The 12,169-nt window shown below is 50.2% G+C and overlaps 1 protein-coding gene across 2 annotated transcripts in view; it reads left to right on the forward strand.

The window, feature by feature from the left end:
• Positions 1 to 7,120: 7,120 nt before the first annotated feature.
• Positions 7,121 to 12,169, forward strand: part of CUL1 (cullin 1) — a 108,350-nt gene continuing 103,301 nt past the window's right edge. The window contains exon 1 of one of the 2 annotated variants that reach the window (XM_032592473.1): positions 7,121 to 7,226. The gene's annotated coding sequence lies outside the window, so the exon portion shown is untranslated. Of the gene's footprint in view, positions 7,227 to 7,352; positions 7,509 to 12,169 lie in introns of those variants that run through there. The other variant, XM_030308686.1, reaches the window with a different exon arrangement.

The raw sequence follows: 12,169 nt of genomic DNA on the forward strand, positions 1-12,169 counted from the left end.
ATGGGAAACAGGGAAGACACAGGATGGGTCAGGGGGAGAAGAAAGAAGACGGTGTGGCTTTGTCCGAGGCCAAATGATTTCACACAGGAGGGACATTCGAGTAGAGGCGTCTGCTCACAGGTGAAATAACCGACTTGGAGCGCGGGGGACGTCGAGGCTGAACACAGAGGCGGAGGTGGACATTCCTGAAGGTCGTGGAGTTTTAGCTTCGGGGCTTCTCCCATACGTGAACCCTCCAGGCCCCTGGTCTCTTTATAAAGACCCCGCCTCTTTATTATTCGTGGGGTCAGGTGTGTTTGGGAGCCTTTCAGAAGTAGGTGGTTGGAGCTGACATTGATCCAAACCATGACTGTTACCTCCTTCCACCCCTCCTCCTTCCCACCGACCTTCCCCTCAGATCCAAGGGCACCGGAGTGCCCCAGGCATGGGGCGAACCTGTTTAGGAGGATGCCGAGTTAAGAACACCTGTAGTTGGGGATTAACGGGCTACATCTGGACGGCTTCAGTGTCTAGTTAAGTTCCTGCTAGCCATCTTAGTACAGAAATTTTGTAAAAGAACGCCCTCCCCCCCGCCAAATTGCATAAACATCAAGTCTCATAAACCTTGGTGTATCCCTGGATTGAGTTGGAGGTGATCATTTGATACAGTTGACCACTGACGCCCTGGGAATGACAAGACTGCACGAAGAGAGCAGGTAGCAAGAAAAGATCACAAGGAACAAAACCTTCAGGAACTCACGGTCAAGGGGCGAGTGGAAGGAGCCGGATGAAGAAAGTTACCATGAGACCATAGGGGCTTGGGAGCCAAAGAATGACTAGTTTCAAGAGGGGAGGGCAGGCAATTCAAGGAACACATGCAGAAGAGAAACTGTTGAACTAACTAGGTGGGTAGAATAAATCAGTGGGTAAAAGTCGCCTTGAGGAGTGCCCCAGAAGTAAGCAACTAGAGGCGATGAGTCTAAGCTATTTTCTAAAGATATAAAAATGGCTATTTGCTCTGTGCAGGATACCCTGCTCAGTGCTTACAAACGTTACTTTCACGTGTCAACTTGGCTGGGCCATAGCACCCTGATATTTAGGCAAACGTTATTCGGGATATTTCTGTGAGAATGTTTTTTGGATGCAATGAACACTTAAATCAATGGACTTTGAGTAAAGAAGGTTGCCCTTAGCAGTGTGGGTGGGTTGTGCTCAAGGTAAGGCCGGAGGGTAAGCCGTGGGTAAGGTATCTGGGTAAGCAGTGACCAGGGAAAAGCAATCAAAAGGGAAAGCGTTGTTGCATGAAGAAACGCCCGGAGCCTATTCGGACATTTGCAGGAGCCCAGGCTGGATTCAGCTCGGTATGCCTAAGAAAACGGAAACGACAGGTGCGGATAGATCCCTGGAAGCCAAAGTGTAGGGGTGTTTTAAGGTTAGGAAGGAGGTGCGTGTCATTCTTTTAGCAGGAAACAGAGAATTATTTCTTTGAGCAGGAAAGGGGCATGATTGGGTTTCAGAGTACAAACTATCCTAACTAATCCATGAGTTAGGCTCCTATCATTCTTTCTGTATACCATGTGCCAGGCACTAGGCTAAGTATTGTAGATGTGGTAATAAAAGCACACAGTCTCTGAATTCAAGGAGCTCACAGCCTGGGAGGGAGCTGGAGATAGAGAAGGAGAGAATTATAATGCAATATTGATGAATTATTTAATAAGTTAAGTGTATGGTGGAAAAGAATCTCACAAGGGGCGCCTGGGGGGCTCAGTCGGTTAAGTGTCTGACTTTGGCTCAGGTCATGATCTTGCAGTTTTGTGAGTTCAAGCCCTGCGTCAGGCTCCGTGCTGACAGCTCAGAGCCTGGAGCCTGCTTCGGATTCTGTATCTCCCTCTCCCCCTGCCCCTCCCCTGCTCGTGCATGCTCTTTCTCTCAAATGTTTTTTAAACATTAAAAAAAATTAAAAAAAAAATCACCCAAGAGAGGCACCTAATGCCCTGGGTTGTCACAGAAGGCTTCCTGGGAGAGGTGATTCAGGACATTTTTTTGGAACTCCGAATATCTCATAGAGGTTAGGTCGGATCACTTGAACATGAGTTGTAATTTAATGTGATCCAACCTCACAGAATGTTACAATGGGGGGCAGGTCTCCCAGGTCAGACCTCGAAGACCTTCATACCTCATGACTACCTTACCACGGTATTTTCAGGCTTATGGGTCCCCAAAGTAAGCAGCCTAGGACTTCTCAATATGCAAAATCTGAAGCTGGACAGGTACGGTTTTTAAATACTTCCATCTTGTTTTCCCTTTCTATGCTTTTGCTTAAGCTCCTCTCCCCAAAACCTCCGGCCTCAAGGCCTTCGGCCCTGCTGCAAGGTGCTCATTGTTTCTTGAATCCTGATTTGCCCAAAGCTTTCCCTTCTTGAGGTGCTACTGACTGATCCGTGTTAGGAAAAAAAAAAAAAAAAAAAAAGCAAACTGATTGAAGTAGTTAATCCTTATGTGCGAATGACTCTTAGAGCCATTTAAGTCTTTAAGAGCCGGATCCCACAAATCTCTGGTGGACTTACAGGTAATAAAAAACAAGGCCTTTGTGTATTTGTTTATATAGGTCATTTATAAGTCAGGAGTTGAGAAGGCGGGGCTACCTCTCCGATGTTTCCCATTCAGACTTATTTAGTTTGCCGCCTGAGTCAGTAAATTTCTGCTTCTCGATTTATATACACTTACATTTAGCATCTTTTCTCATGAATTACAGTAGTAGAAGATTTAAAAATCTGCTTCTTCAAGGATGTATGACTTGTCCTCAGTGGAAGAAATGTTGGTATCATTCCATCTCTTTCCTGCTTCCTTTGAAAGCTGAGCTGGTTGGGGCGCCTGGGTGGCGCAGTTGGTTAAGTGTCCGACTTCAGCCAGGTCACGATCTCGCGGTCCGTGAGTTCGAGCCCCGCGTCAGGCTCTGGGCTGATGGCTCAGAGCCTGGAGCCTGCTTCCGATTCTGTGTCTCCCTCTCTCTCTGCCCCTCCCCCGTTCATGCTCTGTCTCTCTCTGTCCCAAAAATAAATAAACATTGAAAAAAAAATTTAAAAAAAAAAAAGAAAACTGAGCTGGTTGAAGCTGTATAGTAGTTACAGCACGTGTGTAGTTATTTTTCTAAGAGGAACCGGTATTTCCAAAAAAAAAAAAAAAAAATCACACATCATAGACATCTCATGATTTGGATTAAATGAACGAATTTCATTGAAAACTGTTTACCAGGCTCCTCCGCCTTAAAATACGCTCTTTCAAAATAAGACTTATTGTAATATGTCCTAATGCTAATACCAGAAGTTTTAAGGTCATACAATTTGACACGTTAGCGTTAGATCAGTGGTTCCCAAACTCAAGTCACCAGATTAGCTCTGGGCAATTCTTTCTTTTTTCTCTTTGTCGTCATCATCAGCATCATCGGTTATGTTTATTAAGTACGTAATTTACAACAACCTCCTATGAGAACATTTATCACCGCCTTTTCATAGATGAAGAAACTGAGGCACAGAGAGATTAAGTAACCTCCTCAAAGTCACCCACATCATAAGTAGTAAAGCCAGGATATAAACAAACTCTGGCAGTTTCAAATTCCCTCCCTGCCCCTGCCCACCCAATTTGGACTCAGTCGATCTGGAAGGAGCCCTAAAATCAGTATTCAAGTCCCCAGGTGATTCTGAAGCAAAGGCAGTTTGGGGAACCATCCCATTAAGTGAACTTACTTTGCACTGGATGGCTAATTCCTTACGCATGTCTTAGAAATAATAGCTCATATGGCTACTCCAGTGGCGCGGTACCCTTTCATCGGATCAGTAAACATATATGTTTGAATATTCTTCAGTGTTCTTTAGGGACAATGCTGAGGGGCCTGGTGAACTTTAAGAAATGCTGCATGACCCAAGGCACAGATCATCTAGTTTAAAGGCACTTGTGAGAAGTTGGCCATTAGGAAGAGATCACAAAAGCCTGGGTAGAAGGTGCAAAGCAGGGTTCCTAGAAGGGGATGTGAGCTCAAAATGGGAGCAGGGTTTGCAAACGTATGAAAGGAACAGGGAAATTTTTCTGTTCAAGGAGGAAGCAAGCACTCAGAAATAGTGCTTTAAGGCTGGTATTTATGGGCCAACAAATAGGCCCAACAAGACTGGATGAAGTTAGGACTTCCTTTTGGGAGGTGGCTGGAAATACATTTGGAAAAGTAAGTTAGGACAAGATTCTGGTGAACCTTAAGTGCCAGGTCAGAGCAACCCTATGAACAACGGAGGGCGGCAAGGGTGTGTATTAAAAAGTTTGAAAGGACAAAATACGAGGGCAAAGCTATCAGCCGGGAAAGAACAATCTGCAGCCAGTCACTGCGCAGGCTGGAAGGAGAGAGAAGAGATCAGAACCAGGAAAATGAGGTTGAAGGCACATTCTAGCGTGGGAAAATATCTTAGAGAAAGAGTGGATACACATGGACCGGGGAGTCACTGGATCGGGTTATGCCATCGACCAAGCTGAGTGATTTGGAGCAAATTGCCTACTTTCTAAGTCCTGAGTTTCTTCGCTGGAAGATGGGTATGATTATGATAATTCCTGCTCTCACAGAGTGAGCGAAAATAGACAAAAGATTTCTCTAGGATGGTGCCCGGGATGGTGACAGGTCAGAATTTTGAGTTTTCAGGTCCCTGTGACTTAGAAAATGGAAGACATTTTATGGAAGACAAGGAAAGAAAGGGAACCAATACTTGGTGTTTCAAGAATCATGCAGGAATTATAAACGCATTACCCTTCACAACAACCTTAGGAGGTAAGTATTTTTATCCCCATTTAACAGTTGGCTTAACTAGAGGAAAAGAGAGTCGTTTGGGTATAAATCAGGGTCCGCCTGAATCGAAAACTTGGGCTTTTTGAACTTCATCGTATGGCTTTAGATTTGTAAAGTTCTATTTTATTTCACTGGTTTATACCTAATGTTCTAGTCCGAGACTATTTTGAGGTTTGATTCTGACATCTAGCCAGGCAATCATCCCTCCAAACTTTGTGTCATCTGAAAGGCGGCCATCAATTTTGCTGAGATGGGGGAGAAAGTTGGAGGAAGGATTTTTTGGAGTGGAAAGAGAGTAGACGCCCTTGATCTATTAGGTATAAGTCAAGGTTACCCGCCTCAAGTAGATGTGTAGACGCAGCCTGGTCGTAAAGTGGCTATAAAAGCCAATGGAATAGTTTAACCGGCTAAGAATGATAGCGCAGGTGGGTGGCAAGTAAACGATACAAGCCAGTTAACCACCAGGCACCGAGGCAGGGAGAAGTAGAGAGGGTGGTGTAGGTGGATGAAATACTTCCACCAAAGAAAAGTAGAAAATGGGAAAAACGAACAGTAAAGGGAGAGTTGGCTGGTATATTAGCGGTGGGAGGTCAAAGACAAGGAGAACATGCCGAATGCTAACATTGAAGAACACAGGTTAGGAAGATGGAAATGAGATAGACCGTTGTCAGAGGAAAGCACAGGCTCCGGTAAGGGGAAGAAATGATGATATCAAAGAAGCTGTATAGGTATAGTGGAAACCATCCTCCACAGGGTCAAGCCTCCCAGTTTTAGCGTCCATCTTACGGCAGGCCCATAAAAAGTTGTTAAATACATCAAAGTGTTCTTTTGACAGGGTAATCTACTTATTTTATTATTTTTTAATGCTTATTTATTTTGAGAGAGAGTGCAAGTGGGGGGAGGGGCAGAGAGAGGGAGACGGTGAATCCCAAGCTGGTGCTGCCCTGAGAGAGCAGAGCCCAATGCGGGGCTTGAACCCACAAACCGGGAGATCATGACCTGAACGGGGAAGTGGCACACTTAACCAACTGAGCCACCCAGGCGCCCCTACGGATGCGGTACTTCTGAAGGTACTTAGATGTTGACAGAAGACCACATTTCGAATAGAGGGAGCCACGCGTTACCAGTGCGATACTTCTAAGAAAAACCCATGTTACTCAGGACAAACTGTGGACTCTGAGGGGCAGCTTTTGCTCGGGGCCTAGGATTTCGACCCCAAGGGGGTCCTAGAATCTCCGTCCTGTTTTGGTTTGAAGCAAAACGGGAAGTGACATGCGCCCGCATCTTTCGCCCAGCTGGGATCATTGGAAATCCTTTCTTGGTCATGGAATCAGCCCGCTCTCTGGTATGTTGGGAACCGTGATATTGAAGCAGGAGCCCCTCACTGAGCCCAAGTCCATGCTTTCTCCACCCTCTCTCAGCAGAGGAAGCCCAGGGGCTCTTGGTGCTCCAAAAATTAGCGTTTAGCGTGTTTCAAGTGCCCAAGTGACAGTTAATCCCGACTGAATGCCATTAACGACTCCGGGTTACACCTGAAAACTATTTTTTTAGTCGCCTCACCCCATCCCCACCTGTCAATCCTTATTCTGTTCCTGACTGGCCCCCCACCCAGATTAACGATAAGGTGATGCTCGGTCGTTTGCCAAAAGAGACTTGGTCAAAGAGTTGACCTAGGGGAGCCTCGCTAGCTTTTCCTTTAGAAACGATTTTAAAGAGAGACGCGCACACACAGAAGCGCAGGCTTTCAGGCGCTGCGGGCCACGGCCTGCGGGGGCAGAGGGGCTCGAGAACCCACGACACGTTTCTCTGAAGCCTGTGCCCGGTTTTCGGGGCCTCTTGCCCGGCCCGGACTTGCTCGACGGCCCGTCGGGGATGTTGCGGGGGGGTGGGGGGGGGGCGTCTTCTTAACCGGGTGTCGTGGCGGTGGTGTTTCCATGCTGGTTCGGGGCGTTGTGCGGTGTGTGCGCGCACAGCGGCGGGGCGGGCGGAGGTGCAAGACCCTCTCTTCCAGGGTGTTCTGGGGCGGTTGCTCCGGTGCCCCCAACCTAAAAAAGGTGACCCCCTCCTCGCGAGGTCCGAAGTGGCGGGAAGCCGGGTCCTCAGAGGCTCCCGAGGGCGAGGGAGGCTCTAAAATCCGGAGGAGGAGCCGGTGCGCGGGGCCGGGGACGGCGCGGGCGCCCAGGGGAAGGGGCCGCGGGCTTTCAGGTAGAAACACGCTCCCGCTCGCGGGGCCCCGGCCGGCGCGGGGGGCGACCCCGGGGCAGTGGCCGCGCCGGGCGGGAGGTTTCCGGGCCCCTCCCGCGCCTCGGGCTTGTGGGGAGATGGCGGCGACGGTTTCCCGGCTCCCCCGCCCCGGACGCCGATGGCGGTGCGTTCCGGCCCTCCCCCACCAGCTTCTCCCCCACGGTAGCCGGAGCCGGTGAGGCCGGGAGGGCGGGGAGCCGAGGACGAAAGGCGAGAGGGCGGAGGTTGCGTGGTGCAGGCGGCGGCGGCGGCGGTGGGAGGAGGGCCGGCGGGCGGGCAGGGGAGGAGGAGGAGGAGGAGGAGGCGGGAGCCGTGTCGCACGCAGCTCCAGGCGGGGCAGCCCCGGCGGCTGAGGGACGCAGCCAGACCTTGGCGGGACGGGGATTTAACCGGGGCCCGGGCTCAGCGACCAGGTGGAGACATCGCCCGAGCCATTTAGGCACCAAGGGAAATGAGGGTGAGTGGCGGCGGCGCCGGGGCCGAGGGGAGGCGGCGGCGGCGGCGCAGGCCCGGGCCGGAGCCGCGGTGTCGCAGTGACTGGGGCCGCGGCGGCCGAGCCCAGGCGCCCGGCGAGGCCTGAGCCGCCGAGCCGAGCCGCAGCGGAGCGGAATGGCGGCCGGGCCCGGGGACTCGTGGGCGGAGGACGCTGGGGTGGGAGGGGAAGCGAGCGGGGCCCGGCCCTGAGTCACCCCGGCCGGCTCGGGCCTGGCCGGGCCGCGGCCGCGGGCTCCGAGCGACCAGGCCTGGACTACGCACTGGAGGGGGGAGCGGGGGGGGGGGGAGAAAAAAAAAAAAACACCCGATTCATCGCACCCGAGGCGGCGGCCTGGTGGCGCCGGCCTCTCTCCTGGCCGCGACCGGCCTCGGGCTGCGGGGCTGGGCGGGCGAGCGAACGGCTCGGGGCAGCCCGGGCGTGCGCGCCTCGCCCCCCCCTCGGCCCCTTTCGTACGGCGACCCCGCGGGGCGCCCGGGCTAGTGCCCTTTCTCCCCCCCCCCCCACCCCTCGGGACCGCTAGTCCCCCGTGCGGCGCTTTTCCCCCCGACTCGTGCTCTCAGGAAAGTACTGGGCTCGCGCGCAGGAGGAGCCGCGGAGCCGGGCTGTGCTTTCCGGTTCCCCGCCCGCAGGCTCTCCGGCTCCCCGCCTGCATTGTTGCGACTGTGCAGGACGCTATTATCGGGTCACAGTTGCCCCTTTGCCCCGTTCTCTCGGGGGAGCGGACCGGGGAGGGGCGCAGGGATGCGAGTGCGGCGGCCGAACGGGAATGAGGCCCCCCCCCCACTCCGCCCCGGTGCCCGCGAGTCGGGCCGGGCCTCGGCGCGCCCCCGGCCCTGCGCCCGGCGGGAGCGCGCGCTGACCCTGCAGGTAACCCGGGGCGCCGGCGTGGGGCGGGGTCGCCGGCAGCCTGGTTCCGCCACCTGTGCCGCGTTGGGTCCCTGGACGGAACGGCTGAGAGAGAGGGAGTTGCTTTAGGAACATTCCTTGAGACCGATCCCCAAAGTTAAGGGTTTTCTCTCTTTAGCGAGCTCTTTGCCAAAACCGGGATTCTCTTTTCCGATTGGATCGCTGTTGTTGCTTTTAGTTCGTAGCTGGCGTTAGTGGTAAGTGTGCAAATACGGAATTGCAGTTAAGTTATTTATGTGCTGTGTGTAGTTGCCCTTCCCCGAAGTGGCATTAAAACAGTCAAAGTTAGGAGTGGAGTAAATGGTCACGCTGTTTTTGAAATGCACTTATTCCGAGTGGCAGAAGGGGAACTAAATTCACTTTTTTAACTTTAAGCCCTGAGTTTTTAAAATTTTTTTTTTTTTTTTTTTTTCAACGTTTATTTATTTTTCGGACAGAGAGAGACAGAGCATGAACGGGGGAGGGGCAGAGAGAGAGGGAGACACAGAATCGGAAACAGGCTCCAGGCTCTGAGCCGTCAGCCCAGAGCCTGACGCGGGGCTCGAACTCCCGGACCGCGAGATCGTGACCTGGCTGAAGTCGGACGCTTAACCGACTGCGCCACCCAGGCGCCCCTAAGCCCTGAGTTTTTAGGACCTAAACTGTGTGCAGTTTTAAGTTTAAAACTTCTTTTTGTGGCCACGTTGCCTACCTGATTTTCTGAGATCCTGGAGAATTTATTATGGCTTGTGTAGCAAACTAGGAAATGTTTGAAAAGCAAAACCAGTTTTGTCAGGGAATTTGGGGGGTCGGATAGGACATTTTGTTTAAAAAGGTTCTTGGATATTAGAATTTTTTGGTTTTGTTTTTTGTTTTTTTTTTTTTTTACTTGGCAGTGCTGTTTGTTGCTTTCCCTGGTAAGAGGAATCGCATTTCCAATTCCAAAGCACACAAACTTTAACCCTAGGATGCCCATTTGGGGGGGTTTCTGGAGAGTGCTCATTAAGTTTGAGACGGGTGGCTGAATTACTCTGAAAATATTAAGCTTTTTTTTCCGTGGTTGGCGCCATCTTTTAAAAACAATTTTGCCAAAAAAGAAAAACACGGTAGCTAGCCTAGTATTTGAATTTCTCATGCCTCCCCTCCGAGCCACATGCTCAGGTCTTTGCAGCGGTGTCTCCCAGTCCTAATGTCTGGGAGACCACATCAGGAAGCCGAAGGGACACACGAATGCCTCAGCTGATTCTGCAGTTTCCTTCCACCTTAATTAACAGCCCCTAAGACTCCTTTGCCTCTTGCTGAGTATCCACGAGGTAAGTAACTTAGTGTTGATTGTCATTACAGCCTTCACACTTTTCAGACTATGAAGTCCTTGAAGGCAAGGGATATACCTTATTTGTGCACCCCCACGATAGGATAGACCTCGGCCGTGGGTACCTCAGTTGTTTTTTGAATCAATAAATCCAAAACAGTTCTGATCCCCGGGCTGTGGCCACTTCTGATGGGGGCTGCAGAAAGCACTGCCCTTGTGCTGGTAGGAATGCAAATTTCATTACAATTGCTGTTAGCCCAGGATCCGATACAGTGCCCCAAAGGAAAAATGCCCGGGTTTTCTTTGTGGAAATCCAGGAAAGTGTTAAGAAAACAAGTGGCAAAACTTTAATTAGCATTTTTCCCCCCTTCAGAACTAGTTTTAAGGTGCAGCTTTACAGTTTTAAAAAAACTATTTATTTATCAATTGATCGATTGCAACAAGATTGAAGTATTTTCCGCCAGGTTAAGTATTTGCAGCCTTGCCTTTGAAATGAAATCCCTTGGGAGCTGAGGCCCTTCCCTGTTGAAGAGCTGAGGTGCGCCCAGCGGAGGTACTGGAGTCTTATGTGACCTCACCTCTCGGAAAGGCCATTCTTTCCTTGAGGCCCTTTTTTGTTTGTTTTTTTGGTTTTTGTTTCTGTTTTAAGAAACTCCCTCCTAGTATCCCCAGGAGGCACAGTGGGCCTTTCTTTCAGCATGGAAAATTAAAATGAAGGTACTTGAATTTTTTTTATATTCATTTTTGAGAGACTGAGACAGAGGGAGAGGAAGGGAGGGGCAGAGAGAGGGAGACACAGAATGCGAAGCGCCCCCCCCCCCCAAACCGCAAGATCATGACCTAAGCCGAAGTCAGATGCTCAACCGACTGAGCCACCCAGGTGTCCCAAAAGAAGGCACTTTAAATTGAGGGGCTGTTACTTGCCATTCTTCAAGTTAAAAATCAGGGCCCCCAGAAACTTAGGAATGTATTTGTGTTTTTCTTCTTTGCTGTTTCAGCCCCACATAGTTCCCAAAGCCCCTGGCCTTCTATCTTCAGCAGTAGAGTCAATCTGGAATATGAGGTCTTCAGGGGAGCATTGGCTTATTTCGAACTTCTCATTGAGATGTACCAAGAGAAAAGAGTGTCCCATTTTTAAGGGCCAATTCTGGGTTCACCTTGCTCTTTTTCCTGTTACCTGGTACTTTGTCAGTAAAGTGGTCTTTTGTTTTTCAAAACTCAGGGGCAAACATTAAATGAAGAGTAAATGAAATTTGGAAGGAAGGCCCTTATGTTTATTAACAAGGACTTTCAGCTCCCTGTTTATAACACGTACGTTTAATAATGCATGCTTTAAACAGAATTATGATGCCTAATGATGTTAAGGTTTTTTATTCACACAGATATTTTCCCACCATATGTATGTTATTTATTCACTTATTTTTGCCGAGGACGTTTTGCATAGAACATTTTGCTTGATAGAGAAGACCTGGGGTCTGATTCCAGCTTAACTTTGCTGGGCCTGTATTTCCTTATTTGTAAAATAAGATGGTTTTTAATTGATACTATTTTAAGACTTCTTTAGGCCTTCAAAGTGTGTGGATGCCATGGGAATGTCACAGCTTTTAACAGCATTTGAAAAACTGTCCTCTAAAGCATACTCTTACTCATGTGTGAAAAACAGACTTGTGAAACCTCAGTTTGATAGTCATTTAAATTTTTTCCTTTGGGCAACTTGGATCAAGTAAGCAGAGTCCCCTCACTGACTTCCACTCCCTGCTCCAGCAACACTATGGCCGTTTCCCCGTGCTGGCCTTTTGTCCCCTGCTTTTGCTCGAGCTTCCCCTCTGCCACCTGACGGACTCCTCCTTCAAAATGGTTCCACTTAGGCCCTGACCTCTTGTCCCATCCCATCCAGGGCTAGGAGACCCCCCGCGCTCCTCCTCCCCGCCCTTCGCCATCCCATGAGGCCTGGCCTGGGTCCCTGTCCCAGCAATTTACCCTCTGATTGGACTGGGTGGTTTCTCCCCCTAGATGGACCTCCGTCAGGGCTGGGAACGTATGCCATCCATCTGTCCCCTGTACCTAGCACCCTGCCTGTGTCTACATTCATTTAACTCCTACTGTGTTCAAGAACAGACTCCCACCTGGAATTTTTACCAGACTTCATAAAGTGTGGGTACCGCTGCCTAATCTACCTTACAGCATAGAGCTAAAGAAACTGAGGCTCTGAGTACGGAAGGTCAGACCTAGTAGGTGGTGAAGCCTAGGACGAGGCGGAGAGACTCCGGAGCTCAGGACTGCAGACAGCTGCTTCCTGAGTGTTTTCTATGAAAGAGAAGAGATCAGAATGGAAGTGCCTTAAAGATTGATAACCCATCACGACAACCGAATTCATTGTGCAGAACTCTGCTTGACCGCCAAGAATGCTTATTCTTCTTGGTCT

This window comes from Lynx canadensis, chromosome A2 (genome assembly GCF_007474595.2).
Source record: "Lynx canadensis isolate LIC74 chromosome A2, mLynCan4.pri.v2, whole genome shotgun sequence".
Lineage (NCBI taxonomy): Eukaryota > Metazoa > Chordata > Mammalia > Carnivora > Felidae > Lynx > Lynx canadensis.